Source organism: Balaenoptera borealis, assembly GCF_965194805.1.
Source record: "Balaenoptera borealis genome assembly, chromosome: 3".
In the NCBI taxonomy this organism is placed as follows: Eukaryota; Metazoa; Chordata; class Mammalia; order Artiodactyla; family Balaenopteridae; genus Balaenoptera; species Balaenoptera borealis.
Genome location: NC_138866.1, coordinates 66,546,441 through 66,564,973, shown reverse-complemented (window position 1 = coordinate 66,564,973; position 18,533 = coordinate 66,546,441). Strand labels below are relative to the sequence as shown.

Genomic DNA, 18,533 nt, shown 5'->3' with positions numbered 1-18,533 from the left:
TTCCATCAGCTCCCCAACTGATCTGCCTCTCCACCCCCATGCCCAACCCCTCACTACTATGTCTCCACCCCTCCACACACATGTCTTCATCCTAGCCCAACCCCCATCAGGTCTCCTTCCCCTGCCCCACACCTTCCCACAACACAAAAAAGTGAATCCACTTTTATCTCTCATTTCCCATAGAAAGCAAAACACCAAATCTAGACTCTAGTCTAAACTGCTCTCTTGAAGCCCAGAATTACAGACCCAACTGCCTCCTTTACTCACCTGTCATACCTAGAGATGTTTCAGGAACCATCAAACACAACCTGCCAAAACTAAACAAAGTTTCCCTACCAAAAACCATACTATTTATTCTCTAACCTGCCATCCAACCAGTCACTCAAGTAAAAATCATAAAATTCTTCCAAACTCCTGTTTCTAAAATACAAAAATCAACACCTAATCTTGATGGTTCTACCTCCTAAATCTGTTTAATATCTTAATTGAATTCCAACTAGAATCTCTCACTAGACTTTCCAGATCCTCGTGGCCTTGAACAGGTCCCCTCTGCAAGAAACATTTATCCCCTTCTTCTCTGTTTCACTTGTATTCCTTTCTCAAGGAAACTTTTAAAATTAAATTTAAAAAATGTTAGGAACACTCAGGTCAGAGACTACCTCCTCTAGGAAGCCTGCCTTAGACAAACCTCACCACGCATTCTCAGTTATGTTCCTCTTGGGTGGTTTCAGAACATTCAGTGAAACCCATCTATCAGAAACATCTGTCAAACTATATTTTCCCATTTATCTGTCTCATCCATGAAAACATGAGCTACCTGATAGCAAGGTCTGTACCTTATCTATCTCTGTTCTCCTACAACCAAGTCCAGTACTTGTTATCTAGTGGACACTCAAATATTTGATAAATGAATACATGAAAATAATCCCAGTTTCAAAAAATTCAGTTTAATAGAGAGAAATATAATTTAAGTAAGTAAAAATAAATATAACAAGTGCTGTAATAAAAACCTGAAAGAAGCAGTTTCATTAAAAGTTTGGGGGGGGTAGTTTAATATCCAAAATATATAAACAGCTCATACAACTCAACATCCAAATAAAAACCAACCTGATTGGGACTTCCCTGGTGGCACAGTGGTTAAGAATCCGCCTGCTAATGCAGGGGACATGGATTCGATCCTGGTCGGGGAAGATCCCACATGCCTCGGAGCAACTAAGCCCGAGTGCCACAACTAATGACGCCTGCATGCTGCAACTACTGAAGACTGCACGCCTAGAGCACGTGCTCCACAGCAAGAGAAGCCCCCGCTCGCCGCAACTAGAGAAAGCCCACGGGCAGCAATGAAGACCCAACGCAGCCAAAAATAATTAAATAAAATATTTTAAAAAAACAAAAAAACCCAACCTGATTAAAAATATGGGCAGAAGACATGAACAGACATTTTTCCAAAGAGGGCATGTAGATGGTCAACAAGCACATGACAAGATGCTCAACATCATTAATCACCAGAGAAATGCTAATCAACCACAATGAGATATCACCTCACACCTGTCAGAATGGCTATCATCAAAAAGAACACAAATAACAAATGTTGGTGAGGATGTGGAGAAAAGGGGACACTTGAACATTGTTGGTAGGAATGTAAATTGGTGCAGTCACTGTGGAAAACAGTATAAAGGTTTCTCAAAAATCTAAAAATAGAACTACCATGTAACCCAGCAATTTCCACACCTGGCTGGGTATATATGCAAAACAAAAACAAAAAAAGTAATTTGAAAAGATACATGTGCCCCAATGTTCACAGCAGCATTATTTACAACTGCCAAGATATGGAAGCAACTGGAGTGTCCATCAACAGAAAAAAGGATAAAGAACATGTAATACACACACACACATACACACACACACACACACACACACACAAACACACACAATGGAATACTACTCACCATAAAAAAAGAATGAAATTTTGCCATTTGCAATAACATGGATGGACTTGCAGGGTATTACGCTAAGTGAAATAAGCCAGAGAAACACAAATACTGTATTATACCACTTATACGTGGGATCTAAAAAATAAAACAAACTAGTAAATCTAACAAAAAAGAAAGAGACTCACAGATATAGAGAACAAATTAGTAGTTACCAGTTGGGAGAAGGAAGGGGAAAGGGGCAAGATAGGGATAGGGGATTAAGAGGTACAAACTACAATGTGTAACATAAATAAGCTACAAGGCTATATATTGTACAGCACAGGGAACATAGCCAATATTTTACAGTAACTATAAATTGAGTATAACCTTTAAAATTGTGAATCCCTATGTTGTACACTGATAAATTATGTAATATTGCACATCAACTATACTTCAATTAAAAAAAAAAAGGTCTGAGAGGGAAAGCTCAGCTCAGGGGATTTGGGGAAAGAAAGACCTCACAAAAAAAGGAAAAAGTTTGAGTTAAATCAAGGTATTCTCTGCCTTGAAGAGTTACTGCAAGAACTTGGTATAAAGTATATAAAATATAGTGTTTAGCACATAAAAGATGCTCCATAAACCATAGGGTAGAAGTTTACCAAGCAGACAAGCTCCTGTCTTCTAAGTAAGGAGAATAGTATATGCAAAGGATGGAGGCTTGAAAAATTATATACTGTGGCAGATTGTATTTTCCAATGATATCCACATTATTTCCCATCCCACATATCCATAAATTCTTTTTTACAAGGTGACTTTGATACTCTTTCTACTGAGAGGGTCTATGTTCCCAGGCAGGTTTATGATTACAGTGAAAGTTATCACTTTGTGACTTCGAACACTAAGTCAATTCTACTGGATTCTCTTAGGACTCTTGCTCTTAGAACACAACCACCATGCTGTAAGGAAGCCCAATCAGCCACACTGCAAGGCCAGGAGATGTTCTAACAAATGCAACTAAAAGCCAGTATTCAAGTGCATGTGAGAGAACAAGTCATCAGATGATTCCAGTGCCTGGTCATCAAGCTTTTGTTATTTACAAGTAGGATCATACTACAAATACCATCCTATAACTTGCTCATTTCTTTAATCAATATGTTGTGACCACCTTCCCACATTAATATGACTAGGTCTAGTTCAATCTTTCTAATGTCTACATAATAGTCAATATAATGAATAGCCATACACTGTTAACCATTTAGATGGTTTCCAGGTTTTTTACTACTTGAAGCAGTCCTGCAGCGAACAATATTGGAAGTATATCTTTGCACACCTATACCAGTATTTATGAAGGAAAGATTCTGAGTATTTCTTTAATTAATTAATTTATTTATTTTAATTTAATTTAATTTTTTTGGCTGCATTGGGTCTTCATTGCTGTGTGCGGGCTTTCTCTAGTTGCAGCGAGCGGGGGCTACTCTTTGTTGCGGTGCACGGGCTTCCCGTTGTGGTGGCTTCTCTTTGTTGCGGAGCATAGGCTCTAGGTGCGTGGGCTTCAGTAGTTGTGGCACGTGGGCTCAATAGTTGTGGCTCGTGGGCTCTAGAGCACAAGCTCAGTAGTTGTGGCGCACAGGCTTAGTTGCTCTGCAGCATGCGGGATCTTCCCGGACCAGGGCTTGAACCCATGTCCCCTGCATTGGCAGGTGAATTCTTAACCACTGCGCCACCAGGGAAGTCCCTTCAGAAGTATTTCTGTGAGTACATTTTTTGGTTTGACAGATATTATCAAACTGACTTCTAAAGAGGCTATACCACTGTATACTCCCATCAGAAGCATTTTAGAGTACCTATTACCCCACTCATAGGCCACTAAAAATGATATTACCTTTACATTTGTGCTAAATTGATAAATATTAAAAAAAACTTTATTTCATAAAATTTGGCTGGCTGTGACAGAATTTAATAAACTTTAAAAATGAAACACAGAATATTCAAACCTCCACCAAGAAAACAAAAATAATCTAAAGATGTATACATATACATATACACAGACAAATACTTCAGGATATACAAAATCTCTAATTAGAACAGCAAAAGTCATAAATAAGCCCCCCCCAAAATTCAACACTCACATTTTATTTCTGTATTTCCAATACAGACTTTATTTCTGTATGAACATGTACTTAAGGCAGATACAAAAATAAATAAATTAAACTACCAAACTGGGTATATATTAACATTATTTTAAAATTTCCATTCCGGGGGACTTCCCTGGTGTAACAGTGGTTGAGAGTCTGCCTGCCAATGCAGGGGACACATGTTTGAGCCCTGGTCCAGGAAGATCCCACACGCTGCAGAGCAGATAAGCCCATGCACCACAACTACTGAGCCTGCGTTCAGAGCCCGCAAGCCACAACTACTGAAGCCCGCGCGCCTAGAGCCCATGCTCCACAACAAGAGAAGCCACTGCAATGAGAAGCCCGTGCACTACAACGAAGAGTAGCCCCCACTCGCCGCAACTAGAGAAAGCTCACATGCAGCAACGAAGACCCAACGCAGCCAAAAATAAATAAAATAAATAAATTTATAAAATTTCCATTCTGATTTCTCTTAAAAGATAAAAATCAGGGGCTTCCCTGGTGGTGCAGTGGTTAAGAACCCTCCTGCCAATGCAGGGGACATGGGTTCGAGCCCTGGTCCGGGAAGATCCCACATGCCGCAGAGCAACTAAGCCCGTGCGCCACAACTACTGAGCCTGGGCTCTAGAGCCCATGAGCCACAACCACTGAAGCCCGCACACCTAGAGCCCGTGCTCCGCAACAAGAGAAGCCACCGCCATGAGAAGCCCACACACCAAAACGAAGAGCAGCCCCCGCTCGACGCAACTAAAGAAAGCCCACGTGCAGCAATGAAGACCCAACGCAGCCAAAAATAAATACATACATACATACATAAATAAATTTATTAAAAAAAATCAAAATTCACTAACCTACTCATTCATTCCTCCAGGGAATAAAAACTTGTAACATTATCTTCAATTAGATTCTCCTGCAATCAACTGTAAAGTTCAAAACAATCAAAAACCACAAGGTCCACTACCAATAGCAGTTCCACTTTGAAATTACTCATGAGAAGGTAATTATATATGAACATATTTTGTCAGACTTCTAAAAACAATTAAATATTAATTCAAGCAGATAAGGAAACTTTGGTTTCCTCTTACATGTAATTTTGAAGTCAGCAGTTCAAAAAAACATACCATCAGGCAAAAATGTGTGTACAAAGATGCTCATTGTTGCATAACCTATATATCTAATAACAAGGGTATAATTAAGCATATGACACATCCGTATGGCAGATTATGCAGGTTTTTTAAAGCTGTTTACTAAGAACTAATGATACAAATACATAAAGAAAAGGGGGACTTCCCTGGTGGTGCAGTAGTTAAGAATCGCCTGCCAATGCTGGGGACACAGGTTTGAGCCCTGGTCCGGGAAGATTCCACATGCCGCGGAGCAACTAAGCCCATGTGCCACAACTACTAAGCCCGCATGCCACAACTACTGAAGCCCACACGCCTAGAGCCCGTGCTCTGCAACAAGAGAAGCCACTGCAATGAGAAGCCCGTGCACCACAGCGAATAGTAGTCCTGCTTGCCACAACTAGAGAAAGCCCACACACAGCAACGAAGACCCAACACAGCCGAAAATAAATAAATAAATTAATTAATTAATTAAAGAAAGAAAAAGGGAAAAATATATCCATTATGGTGTTTATCATATAAAACTATGCAAAGAAACTAGAGCAAAAAGTTAAAATGGCTTATTTCTAGATGGTGCAATTATAATTTTCATTCTCTAGATTTCTGACTTTTCTAAATTTCTGAAACAAACCTATTTCATAACTCCCCAAAATAAACTTAAAATCTGTTAACCGAAGTAAGCTAGACAACAGCAGATGGATTGGGGAAGGAAGTCAAAACGTAATGACCCATGATGGAAGTGAGTTTCAAGGGCTTTTTTCCTTTCCTCCTTTCTTTTCCAGCTTTGATCCCTGGACAGGCCAACTCCCGAAACCATGTAGCAGGGGGGTACAAAAGAACTCTGAGAGGACCAAGAAAAGGGGCCTCTGTGAGCCAGAGGGTATGAAGAGAAATTCCTGGGGTATCTTCCTCCCAGTCTGGCCTCAAGGCCAGACCCAGGTGAAAGCCCCAAACAAAACTCTGAGTGATACATGCACAGTGCAGTAGAGGTAGCACAAGCATCTAAGGCCCTGGGAGAACTGGGAACTAAGAAAAGGAGCCCCTATAGCCAAAAGAGCATGAAAGGAATCATGTTATTTTTTTTTCTGTCTCTTCTCTTACTACTTTCACACTGAGGGCAGTTCCAGTCCCAGAAAGTATATGACAGTACAAGGGGGTTGAAGGTTGGGTGGGGAGTGGGGGAAATGTGATGAAAACTTCAAGAGATCCCCAGTTTTCTAGCTAGAACACTAGTAAAAAGGGTTCCTGGTAGCTGAAAGATGTGGGGGAAATCTCAGAGAAGAAGGAGCTAGAAAAATCATCCCTGACACAAGTTCTGAGCTCACCTCTGAACTGTATATATGGAAGACAAAGATAAAAAACAATAGCAAAAAAACAAAACAATAGCAAACACTTTGACAACTGCACTGACATAATCCACCACCCAAGTCCCAGACTAAACTCTGAGTGACACATGCACAAAGTAGACCCAAACACCATAACAAAGGCTTTGAAACCACTGACATTGGAACCACCACCCACAGAGAGCAAGACAGAGCTTGCAGTCTAAATTTAACCAGGTTGACTGCATGCAAAAGAAAACAAAAAAATCAACATTCTCCAGAGGATTTTTATAAAACCCAGAGTCTAACAATATAATATTCCAAATGTCTAGGATAAAATCCAAAACAACCTGAAACACACAAAAAATCAATACAATATGATCTATCCAATTCAAGAAAGAAGATAGTCAACACATATAAGCCTGAGACAACCTAGTTGTTAAAATTATCAGAGAGGACTCTAAATCAGCTATTATAACTATACTCCATGAACATTACTGAATGTGAACATTCTTGAAATGATTGGAAACAGAAGTCTTCAACAGAAAAATACAAAGTATGAAAGGAATCAAATGAAAATTTTAGAAATGAAAAAACAGTTTGTGGGGAAAAGAATACTTCACTGGATGGGCTCAAGAGCAGAATGAAGATGACAGATAAAGAGTCTGTGAATCTGAAAACAGATCGACAAAAATTATCCAGTCTGAAGAACACAGGGGAAAAAACTGGGGGTAAAAAGGGGAACAGAGTCTTAGGGATCTGAGGGAGCATATCAAAAAGTAACATTTGTGCCACTGCAGTCCCAGAATGAGAAAAAAATTGGTACAGAATACAGATTTGAAGAAACTTTCCGTATTTGGTGAAAGACATACAGATTCAAGAAGCTCATTAAACCTGAAATAAGACAAATTCAAAGACAACCATGTACAGACAAATCATAATCAAACTGCAAAAAATCAAAGGTAGAGAAAAAAAGATCTTGAAAGCAGAAAGAAGAAAAACACAAAGAAACAAAGATTAGAATGAATGCAGATTTCTCATCAGAAACCATAAAAGCCAGAAGATAGTGGAACAACATATTTAAAATGCTGAAAAGAACTGGCACCACACAATTCTATATCCAGCAAAAATATCTTCACAGCATGAAAGTAAAATAAAGACATTCTCAGATGAAGGAAAACTAAGAGAACTCACCACCAAAAGACTTCTCCTAAAAGAAATGCTAAAGAAAGTTCTCAAGATGAAAGGAAATGACACCAGAGAGATACATGGAACTTCAGGAATGAAGGAAGAACAACAGAAATGATAAATATCTGGGTAAATATAATAGATTATTCTTCCCCTATTAAACTGCTGAAAGCAAAAATTACAACATTGTATCTTGAGATTTTCAACATATGTAGACAATACATATGACAACTATAACACAGGGATAAAGGAATCTACATAGTTGTAAGGCTTCATCATTTCACTTTAAATGGTTAAACGTTAACTTTGAGTTAACTGCAATCCCTAGAGCAACCACTAAAAAATACAAAGAGACAGAGTCAAAAAAACTATAGGTAAATTAAAATAGAATGCTACAAAAATATTCAAGTAATTCAAAAGGCAGGAAAGAAAAAACAAAGACACACAAAAAGAACAACAAAAAAGCCAAATAAAATGTTAGAAACAAAACAAAAAAAAAATGTTAGGAACGTATGTAAACATACCAAAAACTACATTAAATGTAAGTGGTCTAAACTCACCAATTAGGAACAAAGATTGTCAGGCTGGATTAAAAAACACAAGCCAACTGCATACTGTCTACAAGAAACTCACGCTACAGACTGGTTAAAACAAAAAAGTGGAAAAAGATATAGCAAACAAACACTATCAAAAGAAAAGCTGGGGCTTCCCTGGTGGAGCAGTGGTTAGGAAACCGCCTGCCAATGCAGGGGAAATAGGTTCGAGCCCTGGTCCGGGAGGATCCCACATGCCACGGAGCAACTAAGCCCGTGCACCACAACTACTGAGCCTGCGCTCTAGAGCCCGCAAGCCACAACTACTGAGCCTGTGCACCATAACTACTGAAGCCTATGTGCCTGGAGCCCATGCTCTGCCACAAGAGAAGCCACCATGATGAGAGGCCTGTGCACTGCAACGAAGAGTAGCCCCCGCTCGCCACAACTAGAGAAAGCCTGTGTGCAGCAACGAAGACCCAACACAACCAAAAAATAAATAAAACAATTAAATTTCAAAAAAAAAGAAAAGCTGGGGTAGCTATATTTATGTCAAAGTACACTTCAGAACAAGGAAAACTACCAGAGATAAATAGGGACATTACATAATGATAGAAGGGTCGCTTTATCAAGAAAACTTAACAATCTTAAAGACATCTAACAGGGCTTCAAAATACATGAAGCAAAAATGGAGAGAACTGAAGCTAAATAGATAAATCTATAACTACACCTGGAGACTTCAACACGCCTCTCTCAGTAACCTATAAAACAGACGGAAAATCAACAAGGATATAGACTGAACAACACTGTCAATCAACTTTACCTAATTTGACACTTGTAGAACATTCTACCCAACAACAGAAGAATATATATTCTTCTCAAGTGCATATGGACCATTTACCAAAAGTAGACCATACTGTGGGCCATAAAGCAAACCTTAATAAATCTAAAATAACTGAAATGATATTAAGTGTGTCCTCTGACCACAATAATAACACAAAAATATGTGGGAAATCCCCAAATATCTGAAAATTAAGCAACATACTTCTATATAACCCAAGGGTAAAAAAGAAAGTTTCAAAGAAAATTTTAAAATATTTTGAACCAAGTGAAAATGAATATACAACATCAATGAAAACATAAAAGAAAAATTTATAGTATTAAATTCTTATATTAGAAAGGGTCTCAAATCTCAGCTTCTACCTAAGAAATTAGAAAAAAAGAGCAAATTAAACCCCAAAACAACCCAGAAGGAAATAATAAAGAGCAGAAATCAATGAAACTTAAAACAGAAAAATAGAAAAAAAGGAATGAAACCAAAAGCCAATTCTTCGAAAAAATAAAATTGATAAATCTCTAGCCAGATGGACCAAAATATAAAAATTACCAATATCAGGATGAGAATTATCATTTACAGACAGTTCTGGGTGTACTCTGATGCTTTTGCAAAAATGTTCCTATAAAAGGGTTTCATCTTCAAGGAATTCATGGAAAAGATTCTGACAAGTACAGGTTTCTGGTAACTGACTATACTGCTGAACTGAATGAATAAGCATTTTCAGAACTCTAATGGAAAACTGATGAATTCATAAAAGTGCTAACAAAAGATCAAGATAAAAAAAAAATTAATTACATGGGACTGAGTGAACTGATGATGAGGATGATTATAATTTTTGTGACTTTCTGTTTGAATAAAAAAAAAAAAATCCCACAAGGACTCAGAGGCAAAAAATATACAAATCAATTTTCACTGCAAAGTAAAGGAGCTGTTACAGTGGAGGATTACTGGACTGAATGTCAATATTATGACATAGTATGAGTGTGTTTCGTGTTTGGTAATTGCAATCACTGTTGCTTTTGTTGTGGTCATCCACTTACAATGCTTGTTGTCAGTTTATTTATCTCTTGTAAAAATAAAATACAGTGTGTGTGTGTGTGAAAAAAAAAAAAGAAAAAGAGAATTATCACTGCAGACCATATAAACATTCAAAGAATAAAAAAGCATACTACAAACACTATGCCCATAAATTTTCATTTATATTAAATAGACCAATTCCTTGAAAGACATACTACAATTCACTCAAGAAAAATTAAGTAACCTGAGCAGTCTTCTATTACAGAAATTGAATTTAGTAAAAACCTTCAGACACGGACTCCCCTGGTAGCACAGTGGTTAAGAATCCACCTGTCAATGCAGGGGACACAGGTTCGATCCCTGGTCCTGGAAGATCCCACATGCTGCGGAGCAACTAAGCCCGTGTGCCACAACTACTGAGCCTGCGCTCTAGAGCCTGAGAGCCACAACTACTGAGCCCACATGCCACAACTACTGAAGCCCACACGCCTAGAGCCCATGCTCTGCAACAGGAGAAGCCACCACAATGAGAAGCCCGTGTACCGCCACAAACAGTGGCCCCCACTCACTGCAACTAGAGGAAGCCCGCACGTGGCAATGAAGACCCAATGCAGCCAAAAATAAATACATTTTTTAAATAAATTAATTAATTAATTAAAAAAAAACCTTCAAACATATCAATTTATTCTCTTCTGGATTGTGCTTTTGGTGTTTATTTAAGAATATTTGCTTAGGGCTTCCCTGGTGGCGCAGTGGTTGAGAGTCTACCTGCCAATGCAGGGGACACGGGTTCGAGCCCTGGTCTGGGAAGATCCCACATGCTGCGGAGCAACTGGGCCCGTGAGCCACAACTACTGAGCCTGCGCGTCTGGAGCCTGTGCTTCGCAACGAGAGGCCGCGACAGTGAGAGGCCCGTGCACCGTGATGAAGAGTGGCCCCTGCTCGCCGCAACTGGAGAAAGCCCTTGCACAGAAACGAAGACCCAACACAGCCAAAAATAAATAAATAAATAATTAAAAAACAACAAAAAAGAATATTTGCTTAACCTAGGGTCACAAAGGATTTCTCTTATGTTTTCTTCTAGAGGTTTTATAGTTTTAGGTTTTATGTTCATGTCTGTGATTCCTTTTGAACTTTTTTTTTTTTAATTAATTAATTAATTTATTTATTTATTTTTGGCTGGGTTGGATCTTTGTTGCTGCCCGAGGGCTTTCTCTAGTTGTGGAGAGCGGGGGCTACTCTTCGTTGTGGTGCGCGGGCTTCTCACTGCAGTGGCTTCTCTTGTTGCAGAGCACGGGCTCTAGGCGTGCGGGCTTCAGTAGTTGTGGCTCGTGGGCTCAGTAGTTGTGGCTCGCAGGCTCTAGAGTGAAGGCTCAGTAGTTGTGGCGTACGGGCTTAGTTGCTCCGCGGCATGTGGGATCTTCCCGGACCAGGGCTCGAACCCGTGTCCCCTGCATTGGCAGGCGGATTCTTAACCACTGCGCCACCAGGGAAGCCTGAACTTATTTTTGTATATGGTGTGGGGTATAGGTAAAGGTTAATTTTTTTCTTTTTTCCATATAGATACCCAGTTGTTCCAGCAGCATAAAAAAATATCCTTTTTCCACTGAACTGTCTTTGCACCTTTGTTGAAATAAGTTGTCTAGGTATGTGTGAGTCTATTTCTGAACTCTCTATTCTATTTCATTGATCCATTTACCTTTATACCAATACTACACTGTTTAGACTACTGCAGCTGCATAATAAGAACTGAAATACAGTAGTATTAGTCCTCCAACCTTATACTTTATGTTTTGGCTAGCTAGGTCCTTTGCATTTTCAAATGAATTTTGAAATCAGTTCATCAGTTGCTACATCTTGTCAGATTTATCTGTAAGAACTGTAGAAGAAATAAAAACTCAAATTTACACAGAAATCTGTATGCTCATGTTTATAGCAACTTTGGTTATAATCACCAAAACTAGAAAAACCCAAGTGTCTTTCAAGAGGTGAATGGATAAACCATCTGCGGTACATCCATAAAATGAAATACTACTTAGCAATTAAAGGGACAGCACTGTTATACACACATAGATGACTCTCAAATGTAATATACTACAAGAAAACTCAAAAGGCTACACACTGTATATATGATTCCATTTATATGACATTCTGGAAAAGTCAAAACTATAGCAACAGAGAAAAGACCACTCACTGGTTGCCAGGCACTGGGGTTGGGGGAGGGTTTAACTTCAAAGGGAGAACTCTAAAGAATTTTGGGGAATGATGGAACTGTTCTGAATTTCAGTTGTGGCGGTAGTTACACAACTGTATGCATTTGCCAAAATCCATATGTAATTTAAATAAATTTAAGACAAAATTAAATAGCACACATACAATAATCACAGTCCTCCCTGAATAGTGCTAAAAGAACACATCTATGGCACAAATAGATGCATCACAATTAAAGGGTTATTAAAACTTTTAAACTTGCTAAATATTTACCTCTTACATCATAGGTAGAAATTATTTTTACATATTAAATCCAGTACTATACTATAATACCAATTTATAGACCCAAAGGTGTCCTAATTAGGAAACTTAAAGATCACTCAATCTCTACAGAACTACTGTCAGATCAGTTAACCACACAAATGAGATTACGTAGAATGTTCAGATGACTCCAATTTAAGCAATAGTTTCCAAAATGCTACCTGCAATGATGAAAGAATCTTTCCCTAATGGAAGCAGAGATAAGTAACTTAAAACAAGAGCAAAAAAAGTTTCATGAGGTTACAAAGAGAAAGAATTTCCCTTAGGAACTGTAATCGTTTCTATACTATTACTACCATATGCTTTTTCCAGACTATGTCTTGGACCAAGATTTCAGAAGATTTACAATATAAAGAAATTTAACTATTTTTAGACAAAGGAAGTTATCTATAGTGGTGATATTTTACTGAATATAGTCCCTAAATTGAGCACTTCATTTACTAAAAAAAAAAAAATGAAAAATTTTAACGGTAAAAATTAATAAATTTTGTTTCTTGAAGATAATAAATAACATCTTTTGATCCATTTTATTTTTTATTCATTCTTGCCCCTGCCCCCAGCCTTGACTCTGTATTGCTTAACTTACAATAACTCTTGGCATACGGTTAAAAATTACAGCCGTCCCTCTCAAAGAAAAAGGAGTAAGTCAAATTCCAATATGTAGACTTGTTTTTCTCCAATTAAAATACATACACAAAACTGACTACAATTCGTTCAACAAATATTTATTGAATGCCTTTTGTTTTGTTTGTTTTTGGGTTTTTTTGGCCGCACTCTGCGGCATGTGGGATCTTAGTTCTCCAACCAGGGATCGAACCTACCATGTCCCCTGGAGTCTTAACTACTGGACCGCCAGGGAAGTCTTAACTACTGGACTTAACTACTACTAAGTCTTAACTACTTAACTACTGGACCGCCAGGGAAGTCCCTTACTGAATGCCTTTTGGTGCCAAACACTGTGCTAAGTGTTGGGGGTAGGATACAAAGATGAGAATGACAGTGCTGGGCTCTGAGGCATTCAAAGATCTAATGACACGGTCAACAAGTACTATGCAAAGTATACATATATATTGCTGTAAACTAGAAGAGTGTTTTGTTTTTTACATTTTTAAGGTGACAGACACTTTGAAAACAAAATGAAAGCTCACTGAAGCTCATTGTCTATGAGCCCCCTAGAGCACAAGGTTAAGAGCCCTGACAGAGCATGCTTCTCATCTTCCAGCACTTCTCTCTGCTGTCCACTGAAAAGCACATATACAGCTGCTCTGTTTACAGAAATTCACTTATCTAACTTTTCAGGATTATATGTGTTTGATACAATGAACATTCTCTGTGCAGGGAAGGCTCGGCTGCAGAACCGATAAAAAAAAGTAATTTCACTTCCCTATTACTCTGACACTGGGTAGAAAAAAATACGGAAAAGGCAGGTACATTAATGGAAGTGGGTAGAGAAAACATCAATACATATTGATGCAATCACTGTTTCTCCTATAGAGAAGAACACGATGCTCTTCCTCCAGCAGACTCAACCAGTTTGACTCCAAAAGTACTTTCTATAAGCATTTTAAGGACTATGGAAAACAGGCACAATATAAAGAATTTCTTCAATCTGTTCAATATCTGGATATTAGCTACTGTACACCAGCACTATACTTAGCAATGGAAAAACAAAAGTAATAGTAGTATGTATGCATGAGATGCAGCAGAGGTCTTTGAAGGCATTTAAATTTTATTCACTAGGTGAAGAACACAAAAGATTTTGTAAAGAGGAATAATACAGTCAAATCAGTATTTTTAGACTATAGTCAATTATACCTCAATAAAGCTGGGGAAAAAAAGACCATAAAAATATTTTAAGACTGTAACTCTGCGTATAGTTAGCATATAGGTGGGGATATCTGCTATGAAGCCACTAGCACTGCATGAACATAATCATCTCCCCATACCAATCCTAGATATTACCATTCTTTTCAATCTCCGACTTCAGGGAGAAAACAGACGTCATCAGACAGAAATTCCTTCAACTTTTTACCATCAAACCTAAAACATCTCCCTCTTTCCTGTGTTACAACAAGGAACACACTACCTTAAATCTATCTCTCCACCAGTGGACCAGAGCTTCGATACTCAAGGTGGGATTTTCCAACCAACAACTTCAGCATTATCTGAGAGCATACTAGGAATGCAGAATATCAGGCACCACACCATACCAACTGGATCAGAATTTGCAATGTTAACAAGATCCCCAGGTGATTCACATTATGCACATTACTCCCAGTTTCTCAGAATCCTTATACTATGAATTATCCATTCTCTCTCCTAACTCTTTGACCTCTAAAAGAAAAAGCCCCACACTCCCATTATAATACAACTTCTCAATAATTTTTCCACACTCGCTGTCTCCATTTCTTTCCTCAACTCATTCAAATCTGGCCCTCAAGCCACTCCACTCAGCTCTCATTAAGATCAATGATCTTGGGACTTCCCTGGAGGCACAGTGGTTAAGAATCCACCTGCCGATGCAGGGGACATGGGTTCAAGCCCTGGTCCGGGAAGATCCCACACGCCGCGGAGCAACTAAGCCCGTACACCACAACTACTGAATCTGTGCTCTAAAGCCTGTGCTCCGCAACAAGAGAAGCCACCGCAATGAGAAGCCCGCACACTGCAACGAAGAGTGGCCCCCGCTCACCACAACTAGAGAAAGCCTGCGTACAGCAATGAAGACCCAACGCAGCCAAAAATAAATAAATAAAACAAATAAATTTATTAAAAAAAAAAAGATCAATGATCTTGAGAATGTTGCTAAATCCAAAGGACACCTTTTAGTCTTCACCCTACTTGACCTCTCACTAGTATTCAACATAAATGTTCTTTCTCTTCTTTAATCACTCTCTTCCCTGTGTTGACGTGCACTAATGATGCAAAAGCAATGGTGGATAAAACTGCTGGTGCTTTAGCATGAATCAAGGCAGCGGCACTAAACTGTACCACTAGTAATGGTATGGTAGTCTTCACTGCCAAGCTCTAGCATGCAGGGAAAAATTATTTATTTTACTGAACCTCAACCCTTGAATACATATCTTTTTAATATCCTACTTAAGGAAATGGAAAGTAAGCATAAAGCACTCCTGCATAGTAAGAGTACTTGTACGACTGCTGGAGAGCTGAACTAGCCACTTTTTTTCATGCAACATCATTTTTACTTGAAAGAACTTCAGGCAAATTGTGGTTATTCAGACTTGGATATCTGGCAAACATTTTCTCAAAAATTAACCAAGTAAGCTTTTCACTTCAAGGAAAAACAACTGACAGTATTTGTTGCCAATGATAACATTCAAGCTTTCAAGCAAAAATCACAACTTGTACCTGCCACCAGGAGCTTGACAGAGCGTCCCAATATTTAAAGACCTTTCTGATGAGATTAGTAGTCATAATAACAAATGTTAGTTTGTGATACTGTAGAATGACATATGGCAACATTAGGAATATCTGTATAACTCAGTAGACCAATACTTTTCACATGACCAGTGCATGATCTTTCAAACTTAAACATGGGTTTAAAAAAACCCACTCAGGAACTTCCCTGGTAGTCCAGTGGCTAAGGCTCCGTGCTCCCAATGCAGGAGGCCTGGGTTCGATCCCTGGTTAGGGAACTAGATCCCACATGCCGCAACTAAAGATCCTGCGTGCCACAACTAAGACCCAGCACAGCCAAAAGAATAAATAAATAAATATTAAAAAAAAAAAAAAACCCACTCAAAGTACCAGAGAGACCAACAGATTTTAATGTACAAGAGTATGACAAGTTCACTGATATGATTTCAGAACCCGCATTATAACTAACCCTTCAGAAACTATCACTTGCCTATACACTGCTATGCATAAAATAGATAACTAATGAGAAACTACTGTATAGCACAGGGAACTCTACTCAATGCTCTGTGGTGACCCAAATGGGAAGGAAATCCAAAAAGGAGGGGACGTATAGCTGACTCACTCTGCTGTACAGCAGAAACTAACACAACATTGTAAAGCAACTATACTCCAATAAAAATTAATTTAAAAAAAAAAGGGCTTCCCTGGTGGCGCAGTGGTTGAGAGTCTGCCTGCCAATGCAGGGGACACGGGTTCGAGCCCTGGTCTGGGAAGATCCCACATGCCGCGGAGCAACTGGGCCCGTGAGCCACAACTACTGAGCCTGCGCGTCTGGAGCCTGTGCTCCGCAACAGGAGAGGCCGCGATAGTGAGAGGCCCGCGCACCGCGATGAGGAGTGGCCCCCACTTGCCACAACTAGAGAAAGCCCTCCCACAGAAACGAAGACCTAACACAGCCAAAAATTAAAAAATAAATAATTAATTAAAATCTAAAAAAAAAAAAAAAAAGAAACTATCACTCCCCCCTCCCCAGTTTAGGTATGATATCAAAGAAGAATATCCATAATTACACACAAAAAATCATTACAACATTCCTCCCTTTTCCAGCTACATCTATGGGGGGATGGGTTTTTTTTCATATATTTCAGTCAAAACGACATAATGCAACACAATAAATGCAAAGCAGATATGAGAATCTAGCCACATCCACACTCATGATCTCAGCCCCTCAAAACATGGGATTTCCTTGGCAGTCCAGTGGTTAGGACTTGGCGCTTTCACTTCAGGGGCCCAGGTTCAATCCCTGGTTGGGGAACTAAGATCCCACAAGCCATGAGGCGTGGCCAAAAAAAACCAAAAACAAAAAACAAAAACATGGTCCTCTTCCAGTATTCTCTCTCACTGAACGGCATCATCATCCATTGTAACCTGAATCATCCATGGTACCTCCATGCAACGAAGAGTAGCCCCCGCTCGCCGCAACCAGAGAAAGCCCATGCACAGCAACGAAGACCCAACGCAGCCAAAAATAAAATAAATAAATAAATTTATAAAGTAAAAAAATTTTTTAATAAACTAAAATTTCCTTTAAAATTGTTTCAATATAATAACACTTCTAAAAAATGCCATTACAAACATCTCTACTATATGTTACTACTTAATGGAAGACATGATAGTTGATTTGACTGGTAGGTATGACTTACTTTTTAAAATACCAAAAGTGATTCTCAGGTCAATGAAAACCCTCTAATGAAATCTATGAATGTTCAAAAACCTATTTCACTTTTCTATGAATCTGACCAAAACAAGTGTTAACAGGACAGCAAAATTATTATGTTCTCAAAGTTTGCCAATAACAATAACTACTTGAAATAAAGGAGTCACTAACAGACTGTGATTTGGGAACTTTGTTCATAAGGATTTTTATCATAATAGTACTGTCTCAATGGGATTTACAACTAAGAATTATTAACTATTCATTTATTAATTCATCTTCATTAATCATTCAAAAATGAAGACGATTAAAAATGCTTTGTCAATTTAGTAATTCAGGCTTTATTCTCACCTCAAAGAAATTAAGATAATTATACCAAATTTTATGTCAACATCTCAAACATTTTCTACTAATTACTTCAAAACGGCATTAGAACAAATATAGAAGCATCTGAGTTTTCATTTACTTATCACCGGAATTCAAAATTGTAAATATAAATGTAAAATAAACAATGAAAACCAAACCTGTTCAGCATTCAGAAGAACAGTTAATCTAACTGGGCAAGTATCACATAAGAGGAAAAACATGGCATTAATGGCCAGTCTAGTACTGATTCCTTTACATTTTTGCACAAATTCTACACAACCTCTGAATAAAACAGCTTAAACTCTCCAAACATCAAAGTCTCTTTCTATTATTCCGAAAAGTATGCTACATGGTTAACATCCAATTTATACCCTCTCCAAACTGAAATTTACAAAGCAATGATTTGCTTAACAAAGTACAGGGAATTCCCTGAAGGTCCAGTGGTTAGGACTCAGCACTTTCACTGCAGTAGC

The 18,533-nt window shown here is 38.5% G+C and overlaps 1 protein-coding gene across 9 annotated transcripts in view; it reads right to left on the bottom strand.

Moving 5' to 3' along the window:
- The window catches only part of HECTD1 (HECT domain E3 ubiquitin protein ligase 1), a 91,137-nt gene that overhangs the window by 70,362 nt on the left and 2,242 nt on the right, over positions 1–18,533 (bottom strand). The gene's annotated exons all lie outside the window — the stretch shown is intronic.